This window comes from Hylaeus volcanicus, chromosome 2, assembly GCF_026283585.1.
Source record: "Hylaeus volcanicus isolate JK05 chromosome 2, UHH_iyHylVolc1.0_haploid, whole genome shotgun sequence".
Classification (NCBI taxonomy): Eukaryota; Metazoa; Arthropoda; class Insecta; order Hymenoptera; family Colletidae; genus Hylaeus; species Hylaeus volcanicus.
Genome location: NC_071977.1, coordinates 18201934 through 18221861, shown reverse-complemented (window position 1 = coordinate 18221861; position 19928 = coordinate 18201934). Strand labels below are relative to the sequence as shown.

Sequence of the window (19928 nt, the reverse complement as noted above, 5' to 3'; positions counted from 1 at the left end):
TATTTTGAGCGCAAAATCAAAGGAATTTTGTTGTTAATTTATGACTGGCATCGATAGTTGTACACTTGGTTATTTCTTCGTTGCAAATTGGAACATCGTTCTTATCCTTAGATTCACGACGTTTTGCAGAACTCTGAAACCTCACTGCTCAAAGGGTTAATGATAATCGTCGAAAGTTAATGCTTCAAGACGAGTGCTTAATTGCTTCATAAAATTGCAGTAACCCAGAAATATGAAGCTCCATTTCGCGTGGGTAGTAACTTGCAACGACTTATACTTTGTATTCGAGATGTTAGGAGCCGGAGATTTGCGAAACTTAGATAACCATTTAACTTTATAACGTCTCGCAGCAATCTAGAAATAGTGTCTTTTTGAGTTGCTTCTCCACTCTCTGCATTTGGACGGTAAAATGAAGCGGATGAATTCGAAAAGTTTTCCAAACTTTTACAGTTGTACTTCCAGGTTGTAAGAAATTTCTTGAGGTGTACTTAGTTAAATATTGAAAAAGAATTTTCTAGAGTTTGTTTCCTTTCTTCATATCATTTATAACGTATAAATCTAATTAGACTCGTTACAATATCATTAATAATATAACATTTGTGTGTACAACTGAAAACAGTATAATAACGCTACAATGTCCAAAACACATATGATTGTGAGTGAAAAGCAATGTTTTTAGTTGATTGATTAACTAGGGAGATAATCAAATACACTCGGTACAACTCGATTTTCTCTAAAACAAGACTTCAAACGAAACAGTACTATTTTTGTACTTATTTTTAAATGTCCAATAATTCCCCGCTTATTTGTACCACGTGTTTGAAACTAATCTTAAACCTTTGGTCAGTGCTCTTGAGGACAGATAGAGTCGATATATCGATATTATAGATCGCATTTAAAGACTGCGTGTTTGTGATTTTCCTATAACTGTTGCTATGTTTGTCCAATCCAAACGAAATTTTATTCAGATGCTCTCTACGCTCTGACACGAACTATAGACTACGTAATTCACACAAATAATAATGATAATAGTTATTAAACGATATTATGACACACGAAAGACATCAAAGGAAAATTTTTAAAGACAGAATCTTTACCAAGAACGAATAGTATAATATTTCCTTTTACAAAAGAGTTCAATGATAAATGAACATTTTACAATAAATAAAAAAAAAGTACAAAATTGTTAGATCCAACGTCAGATCAAACTACATGGGGAAATATACAGTGGGTGTAGAAAGTACTCGTACACCGATCAATTTCCAAAAAAGCTATGTAAAATTGTAATTTATTAATTTATTTTTTATAAACAATGACATTCTATATATTTTCGGAAATCTCTAGAATAGATACAAGAAAATTAACAAGGAAAAAACAATTAATCGATAGAAGCAATAAGTATTCGCACAACTGTTTAATTTTTAAAACTTCATTAAAAAAAAAAGAAATTTACATTAATTTACAAGTATATAATACTTCCTTCGTGAGATTTCCTTTTGATTTTATAATTATTATAACTTTTCTAAGCATTAAATTAACTAAATTATTAGTTATTCCAAGTGGGATCTTTTTCCATTTTTCTATTAGAACCTTTTTTAAAAATACTTTACTGGAAATTTGATGTTTTCTAATTCGCACAGAGCAATAAACTAATGTGTTTACGTTACAAACTCTACTGTAAATGGTTCGTCATAAGAATCGTACAAATACTTATTGCTTCTATATTTTTACCCACTTTTCGCATATTTTTCTTAATTTCACAAATTATATTAACTAGTAAATGTTGTTTGGACTATATCTATCTTAGAGATTTCCGAGAATATGTAAAATATCATTGATTATAAAAAAAGAAGTTAAGAAACTACAATTTCCCCCAAATTTTGGGAGGAAATTGATCGGTGTACGAATACATTCTACACCCACTGTATTTGTTTAAAATATTTCCCCATGTGGCTGCTGTTCGTTTATCCGTTCGATAGACCAAAGAAGGGAATGGCCAGTCGTATTTCATAGTTAATCTTATAAAAGAATAATTCCGCACGTGTTAATGATAAACACGATCTCGCGTGCCCACGGTTACGTTTGCGAGGGCCGAGAGATGAACGACACGCGATCCAACGTGCACGTATCCCCCCGGCTTGTATTACTATGCGTTATACAAGCAGGGTATTCAACTGCACACGAATTCCGAGCGCAATTTGTAGCTTGGACAGATAGAAAGGAATCATGGAACCGGATATCCCACGGTTCTATCGTGTTGGTTTATGCAATTTCAATGAAAACCCATATCCCCTGTCGGTCACTCTGAACGTCCCTATTGTTTCATTCTAAACGTTTCGTACGAGTCTCTTTTTACATTATACGCGAATATAATTTGCCAATCATAAAGTGCAACGAGACGAGCATCAGGTTTGTAAGTTCACGACAAAGTTCAGGCGATATTTGATCAGGCTGTCGTCTATTTAATCTTTTATGAATGTTATTTTATAATTAATTTCTATTCTTGACAATTTAAGCTGTTTACTCTCATTCAATCAGGTGTATGATTGAAGGAATAAACTTAATCTTAATTTTTCATTTTCTCTATCTAGCATAGTTGCCCGATTAAAATATCATTAAATATCATAACGTTTCTACAGCAATTGGAACGATTCACTGAAAATTATTAAAAAATTGTACAAATCTAATTCTAAACAGTTGTATGTATTCTATTGATCTAAGCAAGCACTGTTTCAAATTGTCGACTTTGTGTTGGCGCATCCATAAAAAATATGGTTTATTTAAAAGTGCATGACAGTATATGTCGATTTTACGTTTCATTTTAGAAGAAGGTATTTTTTTTTGGTTTAACCTGATTCTAACTCAATCGTTCACATTATTATTTCCAAACTAATATGGTTCTACCGGATACCGAGCACTTTATCTATTTGATAAACTAAAATAAAAGTAAATTAAAAAGTACCTTACATGTTTCCAATTCTGCGGATAAAGAGAAATGAATATTCATTTGATGAATGTTACAACTACGGTAAATGGATCTAAAATCTAACGAGTGAATCAATAAATAAATACTAGGTGTAAGGAAACCGATATGGTTCATAACGTACCTACAATATGCAGAAATCGAAGCCAACCTAGATTCACGTACAGTGGGTGTAGAATGTATTCGTACATTGATCAATTTTCCAAAAAACCTTTGTGTGATATTGTAGTTTATTAACTCCTTTTCTTAATCAATGATATTCTAAATATTCTCGGAAATCTCTAGAATATAGTTCAAACAACAATCGCTAGTTTATATAATTCGCGAAATTAACAAGAAAATACGAAAAATCGGTAGAAATATAGAAGCAATAAGTATTCGCACGGTTCTTATGACGAACAATTTACAGTAGAATTTGTAACATAAGCACATCAGTTTATTGCTTCGTGAGAATTAGGAAACATTAAATTTTCAGTAAAAAAGATTTAAAAAATGCTCTAATAAGGGAATGAAAGAAGATACTACCCTGAATAACATCGACATTTATGATAATTAAATTAATGCTTAGAAGAGTTGCAGTAATTATAAAATCAAAGAAAATCCCACGAAGTATTAATTATTTATAAATTAATGTAAATGAAGTTTTAAATATTTAACACTTGTACAAATACTTATTGCTTCTGTATTTCTATCAATTTATTGTTTTTTCTTGTTGATTTCTCACTTATACAAAATACCTAATCTTTTCGTACTGCATCTATTCTAGAGATTTCCAAAAATATGTAAAATATCATTGTTTATAAAAAAAAAGTTAATAAATCACAATTTCACATAGTTTTTTTGAATATTGATCGGTGTACGAATACTTTCTACACCCACTGTATACCAATTACGAGTTCTCCAAACTGTCCCTTAGGATATCCTTTATAAAATTTATTTAACAACAGTAAAACTTTAACGACATCACCTTTCACGTTCAACTCTCTAAAAATCATTGTAAAAACACCACTCATGTTTCATTAAAAACTAAAATCCTTCAATCCCCTTTGAAAACCCTCTACATAAAGTCCGCCTTCCAACATTTACTCAAAAGTCGCAGAATTTCGCGAACAATCAATCCCACTCCCGCACGACAGGTCGCTGCCGCGTATTCGCAACTAAATAGGCCACGTAGGCATAAATGGAGGATGCAGAACGAATTCTAAAGGAATTAGGATGATAATCGATGAAACCCAGATTCGGCTTCGACGTTTTTCGCGAAACGAAAGTTTCTCTACGCGGAACTTTCAAGGGCCCCCGTCGGTTCCAGACAGGTTCGTCAATGGTCGCGCTTGAAATCAGCCTGGTCGCGCCTCCGCAACCCTAATCCGAAGGTCGGTAATCGTGACCGGGCCACGATTTAGCTAGCATCGCCATCGAACGCATCGCCATCGAACGCATCGCCGTCTTGGCTTTCGAGGCGGAATCGTACAAGTTTTGCAACGAGCCGGTTACGTGCACAGCGAAGGGGTAACCTTTATTGCTCGGAAAGGCGTAAACTGGGACAGTGGCCTGATTCCTGGTGTTATGGCTGCAGCTGCATGTGCACCGAGGAGAGTGGAACGGCTATAGACACACGAATGTGCAACCAGTACCGTTCCCTCGGTCTTGGATCTCTGCCAAAAGCTCGCGGGGATTCTCGCCCAGCCGTGGAAAAGGAAAGAGGGGAAACGTCGGATTAATATTTGCGCGTAACGCGAAGACAGTGGACTCGTCTGTTTTTCAGCGCCACCCGCGCTTCGCTCGCTCCAGTTTTCGCCCTATGGTCTCGCGGGGGAGGTAGGGACGCCTTAGACTGCAACAGGGGTCGGTAAACTTTTTTCGAGAAGGGGAATGGTTACGAATTTTGGTGCAACGAACGCTGCAAAATGGTACATTTTTACTCGATCTTTGATTTATATTAAATTATATTATTTTCACGATGATGACACGTTTTCTGATAATTGCAGCTTTGAAGGAGAAATAATGAGAAATTCTGGGTAGATACTACTTTTCGCTTACAGTATAGCGCAAGAACGTATAGAATTTTATGGACACCAAACAGCCTTTTCTATTTTTTTATATTTAACCAACTTTCATAGGAATGTACTACGGTATGGGTGATGGCATTTTCTGGATCAGGGGAATTCAGAGAATGCATTGAGTCCAAAATCGAGACCGTTGTCAAAAAATTGTGGATTGTAGAAGGGGTAGGGGTTTGTGGGTGGTGGGTTTGTCCGAGAGGGATTTCAAGGGATGCATTTTGTAGAGGGCATCAAAGAGAGTCGCCCTAAAGGTTTGTTTAATTTTTCTAACTCCTTCCATTATTCCTGGCCCCTTCAGAAGTGACGTTTTTCGACGCGTCCCCCTTTAAGGGTGTGAATTAACCCCTTCGCGTCAACCCTCGCCAATGCAACTTTACACACGCCTAGGGGATACTTTAAAAGTACTCCTTACGCAGTTTCATTTCAATCGGTTGAAAACTGCCATAGTTACGGTGCACAGTGCGATGAGTATATGAGAAATAAGGACAAAAAATCAAATCAGTATTAAAAAATATTCTACTTGATAAAAAAGGTAAAAAAAAGTAAATAAGTATGTTAAAACAATGAAGAAAAAATGTATTACATAATATTTTACTAAAATCTTTCTTAAAGAATCATTAATTAATTAATTAATTTTAGAAGATAATAGAGAAATTTAATTTTAAATAATATCTACACATAATTTTAAATAATAATTTTAAATAATATCTATACATAAAATACTTTATGCCGGATCGTCGAAATCGAGATAGTCACTCGGTGATTCAATCATTCGGTTCTAAAAAGGGGGTGGATTGGGGCAGGAATTTCTTTTACTATATTAAAGTAGGCTACCTAATAAATTTTTTAAGCCAAGCCAGGAAGAGACCGATTCAGCCTTTTCGAAAAAATTAGTTTTGAAGTTAAACAGAGGAAACTTCAAAATTAAAATGTTAACTAGTGCAAATCGTTCATTTTACATATATTATTAAAACTTTATAAAACTGCTATAAAGTAGTTTTAAGTATTAGTATTATAGGGCTAACTTACCACGAAAATTCAGATCCATTATAAAAAAAAATACTAATTTTTTTTTAAAGAAGTACCTATCCTGTTGAAAGATAACTTCAGACTAAAATTAATCCTACTTATAAAACAAGTCTAAATAATCAAATCAAAGAAACACAAATTTTTATGTTTTGACTTTTGTCCACAGTTCGACGCACTGTGCGACGGTTAGAAAAAGTGTTCCACTAATTGTTTGTAGCAGTGTAGGTCATCCCACAAGTTTATGCCTCTTACTCGTTCCGCTATCGAAATTAATATATTGAATATACCTTCAAGTGTTATGAAAAACTGTAATCAGCCTCTCTTTCTACAATCTTTTGTCTTTTTCTATATTTCATGAAAGTCTTTTCTATATTTTATGAAAAAATGTTATTAGCTTCTCTTTCTACGATCGTTTCCCACCTTTCTGGCAAAGTCATTATACTGTGGATGTTTATGCAAATTCATATCTTTATAGACATACATGAAGAACAGAAACTTAAAATAAAGTATATTTTGACTTCTAATTGTTGTAACGTGTAATTTATTTTTTATATTTTATATACTCATGCATTTGTTTACATCCTTATCTATTTTTTAGTATTCCCATTTGTTATAAATGCATAAACATCCGTAGTCTAGACGTTATACTGTCACTATACAATTGCTGTTATTTTGTATTAAATATAAGCACAATCTGCGACACGGATTGATGGAATAACCTAATATGCAGATGAAGAAGAAAAGAAAGCATGTATTACAAGATCAGGGGAAGACCTGTAAAGGGTTCAATCGTTGTTTGACTTTCTAGCAATAATAATAAATTACTGATATAAAATAAAGTCAATAAATTTTATTTATATACTAATGAGGTAATTCATTAATAATGTGTACTGAAAATAATGTAAGAAACAAAATTGAACGAAAAAAGTGTGCGAAATCCAAATACAGAAGTAAAAATATTTAGATTAGGTTTAGGTTCGCGTATTACTTGTAAATTATTGTTCCAATTAGTTAGATAATTTTCTTATTATGTTACATAATATGTGTTTTTCTTGTCTAATTACAGTGAGATTGACTAAGCTTCGAAATAGCATTTTCTTGGGTTCCTCGAAGGTATAACTTTCCATTGAAGGGGATTATTTTCTTTAAGTTCGAATCAAGATCGAATGATAGCTCGTACAAGGGGTGAAGCATTAATCGAAGGAACGAGATAAAGGGCACAGATAGGGTTTACACGAATCATGGATTCACTTCGACACACGGTTTACATTCAACACTTGTAACCTTACATCTGTAGTTTATCAGAGTCGAGCCTGGGGCATCCGAATCCCAATAAACAGAAAAACAAACCTAACACCAGCCAGATTGACGTTAAGTGAATATTAATTGTCTGGTCACAGTGTCAATGTCTTTTCACCATTGCTATGATGCCTTCTTCCAAAGTAACCATGTTTAATTTGATTTTGGACCGCATGCTTTTAATTAATTTTCAGAATTATATTTTTAAAACACTGTATTAATTTAAATACAAATTAAATTAAATTATGAGTAATCAATCCTTGGTGTCTGCACACTTATATTTGTTCTTTCGTTAACACAACCCTATATTTAAAATGATTATACTATTTCAAAGGTGACCGTAAAAACTCATAACTGAAAACAATAAATATATCACTTGGTATAACCACATGTTATTATAATTTTCTTTGGAAAGTATCGAAAGAAATTTTACGTAACGTATTGCGTAAAGGAAGTCTGAAGATTGGGATTATATGTTTTCATTTCAATTATTATGCACAATCATCCGACGTGAATAAAATTCTTCAGTTTCGTAGAAAAAGAATCCTGACCAAAGAGGTTACGAGAGTAAGGGAAAAGGTTACGAGTCACGTATGGCATTGAAGAAAAGAAGGGAATTGCTATTTGGAAACGAAAAATCAAGATACATTGTGCCGCAGTTCGCCAGTCACGAATGCTTTTGGATCGTTCGCGATAAGCCACCGACGAAGGCCGACGACCTCCGATCTCTTTTCGAAATTTCACCGACTGTCTAATTGAAGTAACCATGGGAGGTGCAGTATCGACGATAAAAGAAAGTAACTTGGCAAGTATTTATGCAAATACGCGCCTTCGCATGACGCATGCAAGTCAGTTTTATCGAAGGTAACACGACACCAAGGTGGTTCACCCTTTCGCGGAAGGTACCAATGTATTTACAGGGGTGTTCCGTGTGCAGCGTGAAAATAAGCTGATCCTCGCCAAACGTCGACTCTCAACTAACTCTCGAAGAATTCTTTTCCAATGTTATTTTACTCGCATTTTGTAATATTATCTACAGTGGGTGTAGAAAGTATTCGTACACCGATCAATTTCCATAAAAACTGTGTAAAATTGTAATTTATTAACTTATTTTTGATAAACAATGACATTCTACATACTCTCGAAAATCTCTAGAACAGATAGATTACAAAAAAATAGCTATTTATGTAAGTTGTGAAATTAACAAGAAAAAAATAATTAATCGATAGAAAAATTGAAGCAATAAGTATTCGCACAACTGTTTAATTTTTAAAACTTGATTAAAAACAAACGAAATTTACATTGATTTACAAGTATATAATACTTCCTTCGTGGGATTTCCTTTTGACTTTATAATTATTGGAACTCTTCTAAGGGTTAAATTAACTAAATTATTAATTATTCGAAGTGGGATTTTCTTCAATTCCTCTATTAGAGCCATTTTTAAATGTACTTTACTGGAAATTTGATGTTTTCTAATTCGTACGGAGCAATAAACTAATGTGTTTACTTTACAAACTCTACTGTAAATGGTTCGTCATAAGAATCGTACAAATACTTATTCCTTCTATACTTTTACCCACTTCTCGCATTTTTTTGTTAATTTCACAAATTATATTACCTAGTAAATGTTGTTTGGGCTATATCTATTTTTCAGACTTCTGAGAATATGTAAAATATCATTGATTATAAAAGAAGAAGTTAACACTTTATCTACCGGGCTATTTGGAAACAGTCTTTAATTTAAAAAGAATTTTCTACAGTAGCATATGCCAATCTAGGCTGACAATAATTCCTCCATACTTTTAATGGGTACATTGAAGGCCAAGTCTGTTACCAAACACTGAACATTATAAGTAGAAAACCATCAACTCAGTAAATAAATTCAAAAAGCTAAATACTGGAATTGAAAAGCCTATAAATAGGCTCCCCATAAATGAAGTGTTAAGAAACTACAATTTCACACAAAAGTTTTTTAAGAAATTGATCGGTGTACGAATACATTCTACACCCACTGTACGTACACCTAGGAAGACTAAAAAGAGGGTCCTATTACAGAATTTGTCTCGCTTATACTATTGATTATACTGAATAATTGTTGTTACTAGTCTAAAGTTTGCACTATTAGTAACGTTTTGTGAAAATTTCATCGAACAATTTCTACAAATGATGAAAATATAGCGATTAGAGTGTGTCTGATTTTTAAAAATAGAATTCTCGCTATAACAAAATTGAGATTTTCAAAAGACTAACAGAATTTGAAAACGAGTACAATGATGATGTCGCATGAAAAATTCACTAATAGAATAAATATTCTTGCCATTCTTAAGAAATAAAATAAATTTTTGTTCTTTAAAAGTTTCAAATAATTCAAGTACTATGAATTCGTAAGATTTCTCCAAGCAATTAGTTTTCGAAATATAACAAAAGCATAGCTCCTGAAAGTAACTTATATTCTTTCGAATACTACAATTTATACACTTTTGATTTTTAAACACTGGTAGAACTGGAATTCAAGGCGTCGGCGTACCGCGCATGCTGCAAATGAAAACAACGCCATTTTGTTTCCTCGCGGCTAACGTAAACATAAATATTTCCAATGTTTGCTCAATACAAATAATTATTAGATTATGTTTATCCGAGCACTTCATTACAGCATTTCAATACTTTTAATCAATTGCCTGGAAAGACGTCATCCAATGTTTATAAACACTACTTGTTGAAATAAATGCATTCGTTGAACTTTCCATAGCATCAATTAAAACATGTATTAAAAATATCTATTAAGAAATAACTTTTCCTTCGAAAGATGACAAGAAAATCCTTTTTCTTTGTATCGTGTATGATATCTACGGAGTGAAAATAATAAAAAATAACAATCATACTTTCAGTTTGTCATAAATACAAACGCATATATTCGAATACTTTTATAAGCTACATATAACCAAGCAATAATTAATTTTCTTATCATTCTTCTATGAAAGAAATCTTTTAAAAGTCTCGCTATATTTTATTCACAAAAATAAAATTCATTTAATTAAGAATACTAATTAGTATATTAAAAGAAGGAATACACTGCAGGAAGCACATCTGTGCTATCTGTAATATCTCGTGTTAAGATTATGCTAGCGTGGAAACTCTGAGTTATATGTAAAATGTACCTTCTACGAATATGTAAACATAATATAGATTGATTTTACTTCAATGAGTTCTCTTAGTTCGAAGAGAAATACATAATCCGACGCAGACAAAATGATGGTACACTTGAACTAGGCGTACATATTCTTCAGTGTTCCGTGAATTTGCATGGAGTTATTACGTTCAATTTCTAGAGCTTTGTTATATCGCTATCCTCATAATGGGTCGTGACAAAAAGCTTAGTGAAAGCGACATTAGTGTAATATTAACTCTGCGGAGGCAAAAGTTATCCTTTACTCAAATTGCGAAAGAAATTAGTCGCATTTGAAGAGTTATTGTATAATTTGCTGAAATATACAAGGGCGTAAGGAAAAAATAAAAGTATAGGAAGGCCAAGCAGCATTATCTGAACGCGATACACGAGCAATAATACGTGCTGTTTCCAATTCTCGTGCTATTGCGAGAGAGATCGCTAAAAAAGCTGGCGTAGAAACAAATATGCAAAATGTTCGTCATGTACACTCCAGACTAGGCATTATAAATCGGGCTAAATTAATGGCGAAACCATCACTAAACGCAACACATAAGGAGACACGGTTGTTATTTGCAAATGCACATGTACTTTGGAAGAAGACTTGGAGAAAAGTAATCTTTACGGATGCGAAACGGTTCACCTTTAATGGCCCAGACGGATGTACGTATTGTTATTACGATGATCGTAAACAACTACTAACAAAAATTCGACGTCAAAAGCGTGGAGATGGATTAATGGTTTGGGCTGTTAACGGATATCGAGAGAAAACAGAAATTAAGTTTATTCAGAGCAAAATGAATAGCATTCGTTACCTCGAACTGATACAAAATCAAATTAATACGTATGCAGAACGCATTCCTGTTACACTATATATATCCCAGCAAGATAATGCTGCAATACATACATGCTGCTAAAATTATTAAGGAATATTTTTTAAAGGAGAATATTTCCGCTCGTCAATGGCCGGCGCGCGCACCCGACCATAATATCATCAAAAATTGCTGGGCAACGTTTTTGCAAACAGTGTATGCTGAAGGCCGACAATTTTCAAATATAAATGAATTAAAAACTTGCGTTACAACCGAATGGGAAAATTTAACACAAATAAAAATTAAACAATTATATATGTAATTCTTTTCCTTAAAGGATGGTGGAAATGATAGAAAACAAAGGGGGTTCTACGCATTATTAGAAAAATATAGTTTTGTATATCTATTATTGTAAGAAATATGTATACTTTTGTTGTGGTAGTCGTGTTATATGAAATATATATCTTTATTTTTCAAGTATGCTATCATTTTGTCTGCGTCGGATTACTTGCTTGTCTTCGAATTAAGAGAAATCATTGAAGTAAAGTCAATCTATGTTATGTTTACATATTCGTAGAAGGTACGTTTTACATATAACTCACGAGTTTTCACGCTAGCATAATCTTAACACGAGATATTAAAGATAGCACAGGTGTGCTATCTTTTTGTCTGGGAGTGTATATCCCTAAATAACAAGTCAATTAGTATTCATAATTAATAATTAAAGCAGCCAATCCTATATTTACATTTAAAGTTGATTTCAGTCAGATGTATAATAATGTTGTCACGAAGAAAGCAGTGAGAATCTTGTCTGTTTCGAAGCCACCAAGGTGGCGCACACCCTTAAACGTATTATGCCTTCTTGTATTTCCCGATGAAAAGATTTACCTTCATCGATTGGTCTTTGATGTTACAGCGAACGCGATTACTCGAAAGCGTGAAACTTCACGGTCTTCCTAGCGTCGCGTCAGGTCCTCGCTCCCTCCTGTACAAGCGAGTCGAGTTTTACAGCGAATCGAATATCCGATCGATCGTTTGCCAGCTCCGAATCAAGGAGACCTAATTATCGACCCTGTGAAAGGTCGGAATCCTCGTAAACGCCGAACACCATTGATTTATGAACGTGTCCGCGACGAGAGATTCCTCGTACGTTGACTCACGATCGCCAGTCGCACTAAATGCAGTTGCAACTTTGCCTGGCTCTGTTCCAGCCACCATAGCTATATCCGCCACGATGGATTTGGTAATCGAGGTCAGTGTACCCCTTGCTTTGTCGTACCTATTTGTAGAGCAACTTCAACGAGCGTCCTACTCGCGGATATTAGGTTGCGACGCGAAAGAATAGCTCCTTAAGTCCAGTTCGGCGATTTCAGATCCAAAAGTTGATTTTTCACGGGCATTTTCTTAAAGATTCGAATCTTAGCAGCGTTATATTAAAAAGGCACGGCCTTATGGGATCTCTCTGTTGTTCTATTGATATTCTAATGCTCTACATAGCAGCTTTAAAAGAGCTAGACAGACAAAGACTTCTTTGGAAGTTAATTCTATTAAAATGAGTGCAAATCCAGGTTTTATCTTCTATACAATGTTTCTATGTATCTTGATGATTAAGTAAATTTCTTTGTATATTTTAAAAAATGGCGGTGCACGTAATTAATCAAAGAGCCACTTTTAAAAAGACCAATTCTTCTTGCAGTGATCTGAATTTGAAAAATTGAGATAGTTTGAATATTAACATTAATTTATCATGATTTTGAATTTGTATCAGGTTCTAAAATAGACGTTCTTGACAATGACTTCTTTTTTTATCTAGCATACCAGAACTCTGCTTTCATTTCTTCATTATTGAAGTAATTAACAGCAGAAAATGTATTTGGTTTTAAATTAATTTCAGACTCTATTTTTTAATAGTCATATTTTTAAATAAAAATTATATTAGAAATTGTTACCAATGAATTTGAAGGTATAGTTTTGCATGTGTACTCCTACGTAAATATCGATAAAAACGCGGTTCACTTCACTACGGTTTTCAATCTTTAGGTATACGTAAAAATTAAGTAAAGAAGTAAAAACTGGTATTTTCTCGAACTTGAGCTTCTATAATAATGTCTATTTCAGCATAGCAGTTAAAAGTTTAAAAAGGAACGAATATGTTAAAAATTATAAAATGTATATGTAAGGAAAGTTTACTAGCCAGTAGATGTTTATACAAACTCATTCCTACAGACACACATAAAAATTATATACTATCTCTCACATTCTAACTGGTGTAACAAGTATTTTACTTTTGTTATTTTCTATATTTGTTCATATTTAAACTTGTCATAAATGCATAAACCACTGCAAGCCAGGGATTGCACAAACATTTGAAGTCTCCTGATTCAACGAGGGAATTTTTGTCGCAAAAAGTGGGCTCTTCGAAGGTTTTAGTGACGTTTCGTAACTCCGACTTAAACAATTTTATGCGATTCTAAAGGACGCATAACGCGGACGAACACGTTCTTCCGAGACAACTGTGCCGCTGAATACACGTAGCGCGCTGCGAGCGCGAGTTTCCTCGTTATTCCAACTCAACTTCGTTTAACCCGACTTCATCGTTCAGCGAACAGGCTTTTCACACTCTCCGAAGCGACAGCTAGGAACAAAACCAGCCGGTGCGTGCACTATAACGCCCGTATGCCGAGGTGAACGCGATGAAAACAATTCTAGAAGTAGTTCATTAAAATCTGGCGAATCGATAAATGGGTCACTGTAGGTCGTCGGGCAGTATCTCGCGTATCCATGATGAGTATTCGATCGTCAACTGGGTCATTTGACTGTGGCGAAAATGATTGTGAAATTATCTTCACGGATCGAAATATTCCAAAATCACCAGCCATTTTCTATTTGATTATGGGAATATTTTTAGCGAGCTGATTTCTTCCATATGAAGAGTTTCTTGAAAGAGTTTTTAGGATTCTGTTTGTTAATAAAAGACGAAGGTATGAAATATAAATTTTTATATCGTTTTTGCAGTTCATTGAGCGTGAAAAATGATGTCTCTTGGGTATCTACTACAACTATGCTGACAGACGCATTTTGTTGTTAAAAGTCAAAATTCTAGAAACTCTTTTTAGAGAATCCTTTACTTTCCTATAGTCGTTACAAATAATATGTAAAATATTCTACAGATGTAAGAAATTGATTCATTGTACATGCTTCTGTGTGTATTGCAAAAATAATTAACAAAAATGGAGATTAGGAAATTTTTGGTAATAGTTTGAATGTAACATAATGTGAAAAGTTTGAACACAATATTAAATTTTTAATTTCGATTCTCATTCGACCAGTCACAGACGCATATAAAATTACTTCTTGATCATTTTTTCAATAAACGATTAAAATCTTTCAATAACGATAGTCTAAATTAATAACGACGGTGTGTACATTAATGTCCTTATAAACTAAAGTTCAAAGCTTTCTCGCCATGTTACACGTAATTGTTATTTAAAAAAAAACACACCATGCCATTTTTATAGGAAATTTTCTTACTTTATTTTTGATAATAAATGTTTTTACTGTCAACTACTATTAGTAAATGACACAGCGATAACAGTGGAATGATTTACGTATTATTTGTAACGACTTAATAAATCTAATATGTACATGTAATAAATCATGTTGATAAAAATATTTCTACGGTGTTCTGAGTATTTTGATGTAAAATGACTGAAAATTTTATCGGAATAATGGATGACGAATAGGAATATATACTGCATAGGGATGCAACGTGAAACAATTTCATTTTATAATTAAACTTCTACTCCTTATCCAATAAACAACACATAAAAAGATATTTATCTTTTTTCTTGAATGTTTTATAATCTGCTAAAGACAAATGAGCCCATGAAGGATTGAACAAAATGTTCATTTCTTATTTTGTGGGCTGTACAGATGTGATTTATTTCTAAATTTTACGTTTCAAGTTATGTAGAAGGCTGTATTTCGGAAAAATTTTCCAATGAGTTACATTTGTACTGCTGAATCCCATAAAATTGATATGTTTCAAATTCCCAATCTAAATATTAATCTCGTAATAGATATTTGAAATTTGTGTTATGAATGTGTTTGAGAAAACGTGAAGAAACATCCTGTCAGTTCTTGAATAACACACATGACTCACTTAAAAGACATTTCATAGATAAAATACGTAACATCGCTTTCTAAATGAGATTTATCTCATGAGTATCTGCAATGTTTTGATGATAAAGAACATCTACTTTGAGCTTCTATTCTAACTATATATATTAATTATTAACAAAAATCATATTAGCAAAATCACCTTATGAATTGGATTTAAGTGAACACCATTTTGATAATGGTTATTTTATTACGAACAATTTCATTCTTTCTACTAATTTTTAAAAAATAATAATTATATTAATTAATATTAATACGAGTAGTATTATATTCTGGACTTTGTTAATAAAAAATTGTGTAAATTTCATTGCCTGTCTGGTGCATTCAGTGAGTGAAATAGTATCCGCGATTTTACTTTTTGGCCCACAAACCCAAAATGTACGCTACCCAACCCTTCTCAAAAACAGTTTGTCGACCTCTGGTCCAGATAGTGCACCGAAACGTTCGTAATCGCTCCGTTGCCAGAACAGAGACAGGGGGATTTGTCATCTAGATACAAGTTTCGAATAACAAACAAAAACAAATATCGTTTTATCTATTAATCGTTACACAAAAATTAGAGTTTGAATTAAATAGAGATAATTCACAACGAACAATTGATTCACGCGTAAAAATACAGTGAAGATATAAACTTTAAACAACGAATAAACGATAAACTACGCTCTATGCCGTTAATCGTTGATTAAACATTAAAATTCGGATCATACAATAAAATAATAATTTATGTGTTTTGCTCGAATAAATGTTGGAAAAAAGACTGCCACTCGTAAATTTCATTCGTGGTCCATCACTCGAATAAAATCCCACCCATCTCTGGTCCAGAGTTTCCTTGTTAGAAACTGTCCCGATTTGGCGTCGTATCCTCACCGATCGGACGAGAAAGAGTCGCTCAACCCAGTGTGTCACGAGACCCAGTGTATTTACATTCCCTGTTGTCGGCGGGGCAGTGTCGTTTCCCGAGGGAACAAGCCTGAGTGATCGATGCAACTTGCAATTTGCAATTTATATTCCGTTCGTTAGAATGGTTCGGAATCGGTGACCCAAAGAGAGCGTCGATCTGGGTTCGCGGTGAAGCCTGGCCAGGGCGAGTGTAATCACATCGGGATGAGGTGCAACTTACTTTGCTGACAGTTATCGACGAACCTCCGTGAAAATCCGTGTCGATTCGCCGCGAGAATTGCCGAGAGACTCAGGTATACGTTTTTCACGAGTCAACGGAACATCGAGCTTCTCGACGAAGAGAGAGGTGACGCACCGCGAACCGAGAATCCCGCTCCGTGAGATCGCTTCGACGGGGTGGTGGTCCCGCGAATACTGAGCCTCCAGAGGTTCGTATCCTGGTCGATAAACCACCCTACGAGCCACCCACTCGGCTCACGTTAAAGGTACGGTCACACCTGCGCTCAGGTGGCCCGTTGAACGCGTACGTTTCGCATACCTGCCTCGTCAACCCGTGCACTCAGGGCTGAATCAACCCGCATCCTGACCCTTGCCAATAAGTGGCCTGCATTTGGGTAATCGTTAAATGAAAGATGTGAAATGTACAGAGTTTGTCTTTGATAATATGAATGTGTACACTTGGGAAGTGGAGTGAGGAGCGAAAGTGAATCAGTCATCAAAATTTACCTAAAAAGTATTTGTTATTATTGAAATAATTTATAACAAGGGAAAATCAACGTCGATAATCGTTTTGTTATAGCCTTAGAGATTTTACACTATTTCATTACATGTAGAGTATGGTCTATCTTGTGATATAATTTGTTTGTATCAATATTTGGAAGTGGTATTATAATTTATTATTTTGTTCGCAACCCTTTAATTTTATTTCATTACTGAAATAATTTATAACAAGGGAAACTCATTAATGTTGATAATTATTTCGTTATTGTCTTAAGGAATTTAAATTATTTATTGCATTTAGAGTATGTTCTATCTTGCAATATAATTTGTTTGTATCAATATTTGGAAGTGTTATTGTGGCTTACTAGTTTTTCCACAACCCTTTAATTTTAATAACAGGTCTCATGCGTCATGGTATACGCTCGACTTATTTTAGAAATCTTTTGGAATTTGATTCTATTCTACGTAATCGTGCAACTGTAGATAGATTTACAAAATTGTTATGGTTTAAGCAAAGGACCTACTGTAAGAATCTCTATTTCAGTAGTATTATACTACAAATCCTGTCTCAGGTTTCAGATTGGGTCTGGGTTGTGTCAGTGAAGAACGAGGTAGGTGAAATTTAATTGCAATTTATTTAATAAACCTGCTGTTTCATATGTCTAAGACGCGACGCAGAAGGTTATTAAAAGGATCGAAAAGGGTCGATTTTTATTATATCGACCGTTTCGACCCCTTTAATAAGTTTTTGCGCTTCGCCTCATAAATGAGGGATGGATGACGTTGAAGTTCACCCCGAGCAAGCAATTCCTAGAAGTGGTGGGAATAGTCACGTGCCTCCTAGACAGGGAATTTTCGCGCATTTTAGACAGGATTTACTGTACGCAGTTCCATTATGTCAATGCAAAAATAGCAAAGGAAGATGCAAATTTGATTCTTAAAGAATTTTGATTTTATATGCCAATTAAAATTATTCCTCACACCACACTGTGAGACTAAAAAGATTTTGAACTATTACACTAGTTTACAGCCAAAATGTACATTCAATACCACAACTTTTTTCTCATGTATTTTGGCCTACTAAACTCGAAAATCGCAAAAAAAACTTTTCTATAGATAGGTTTTTTTTATATGAATTTTTGAATTCTTTTCGATTTTTTTATGACATATCTTCACATTGTATTATTATAGGTAATCGAATATTAAATAATTGTATATTAAAGGTAATCGAATTTCCACAATTGCTTTTCACATTATTTTCCAATCGGTTCAATAGTTTAAGTGTTACGAGCCAATATGTATGAGAAACTTTGATTTTTAGGCTAAAATAGAACACGAATATTTCTTCCATCACCATGAAAAAATATAAATTGTCAAATTATGTCCAGTTTCTTATTGTTTACGTATAGATCGCACTGTTACAAAGAAAACAAGCTTTTTGTTGAAGAAAATCTATGGATAAATACCGGAGTTAGGAAAAATTGAGTAAAGGTAAAAAAATCCCATTTTTACTCTGTTTTTGTATTTGTTTCCTATTTACATAGAAAACATTTATTTAATTAATTTCGATTAGAAATAATTTCAGCCTTTGCTTTGTCTTCTGTTATTCATTGGGTTCGTTTCTCTGATAAGGAACCAAATGTAGTCTATTAACATTCTTTCATCCCAATATCCTTGATAGCGCTCCTCAATAGTTTTTATATATTGGTGAAACCTTTCGCCGTGTTCGTCACTTACATCGCCAAGATTCTCCGGGAAAAAATCTAAGTGAGAATGTAAAAAATGAATTTTGAGCGACATATTTACGCCTGCTGAAATTAAAATTGAAATTAAATGTACAAATTTTTCCATTTTGTCAAATCAAATAGAATAACAATATGCATTCCATATCCATTTTTCCTTAATTTATTAGCAAATCTTCAACAACTTCCTTATAATTCATACTGTGCCGAGCCACGAGCCCTAAACTATTGAGCAGCGCTATCACGGATATTGGGATGAAAGAATGGTGGGAGACTACATTTAGTTCCTCATCACAGAAACGACCCCAACGAATAATAGAAGATAAAGCAAAAGCCGAAATGATTTCTAATCGAAATTAATTAAATAAATGTTTTCTATATAAATAGGAAAAAAATACAAAAACAGAGTAAAATTGGGATTTTTGTACCTTTACTCAATTGTTTCTAACTCCGGTATTTATCCATAGATTGTCTTCAACCAAAAGCTTGTTTTCTTTGTAACAGTGCGATCTATACGTAAACAATAAGAAACTGGACATAATTTGACAATTTATATTTTTCCATGGCGATGGAAGAAATATTAGTGTTCTATTTTAGCCTAAAAATCAAAGTTTCTCATACATATTGGCTCGTAACACTTAAACCATTGAACCGATTGGAAAATAATGTGAAAAACAATTGTGGAAATTCGATTACCTTTAAAATGGCGTCTTGTATGGCCCAATCAGACGTTTCTAACTCGAGATATAGCCTACAATGTGAAGGTATGTCATAAATAATCGAAAAAAATTCAAAAATTCATATAAAAAAACCTATCTATAGAAAAGTTTTTTTTGCGATTTTCGAGTTTAGTAGGCCAAAATACATGAGAAAAAATATGTGTCATTGAATGTACATTTTTTTTTTATTTTGTAAACTAGTGTTATCATACTGCATCCCATTTCCTATTAGAACATGTTTTCTACAACGATAAAAATTAACTCCTACCAAATTTACGATACAACAAATAATAGTGATTTGAAAGAAATATAG

General features: G+C 33.6%; 1 protein-coding gene across 1 annotated transcript in view; it reads right to left on the bottom strand.

The window, feature by feature from the left end:
* The window catches only part of LOC128872032 (uncharacterized), a 41602-nt gene extending 24749 nt beyond the window's left edge, over positions 1 to 16853 (bottom strand). The window contains exon 1 of the mRNA XM_054114312.1: positions 16655 to 16853. The gene's annotated coding sequence lies outside the window, so the exon portion shown is untranslated. The remainder of the gene's footprint in view (positions 1 to 16654) is intronic.
* Positions 16854 to 19928: the final 3075 nt, after the last annotated feature.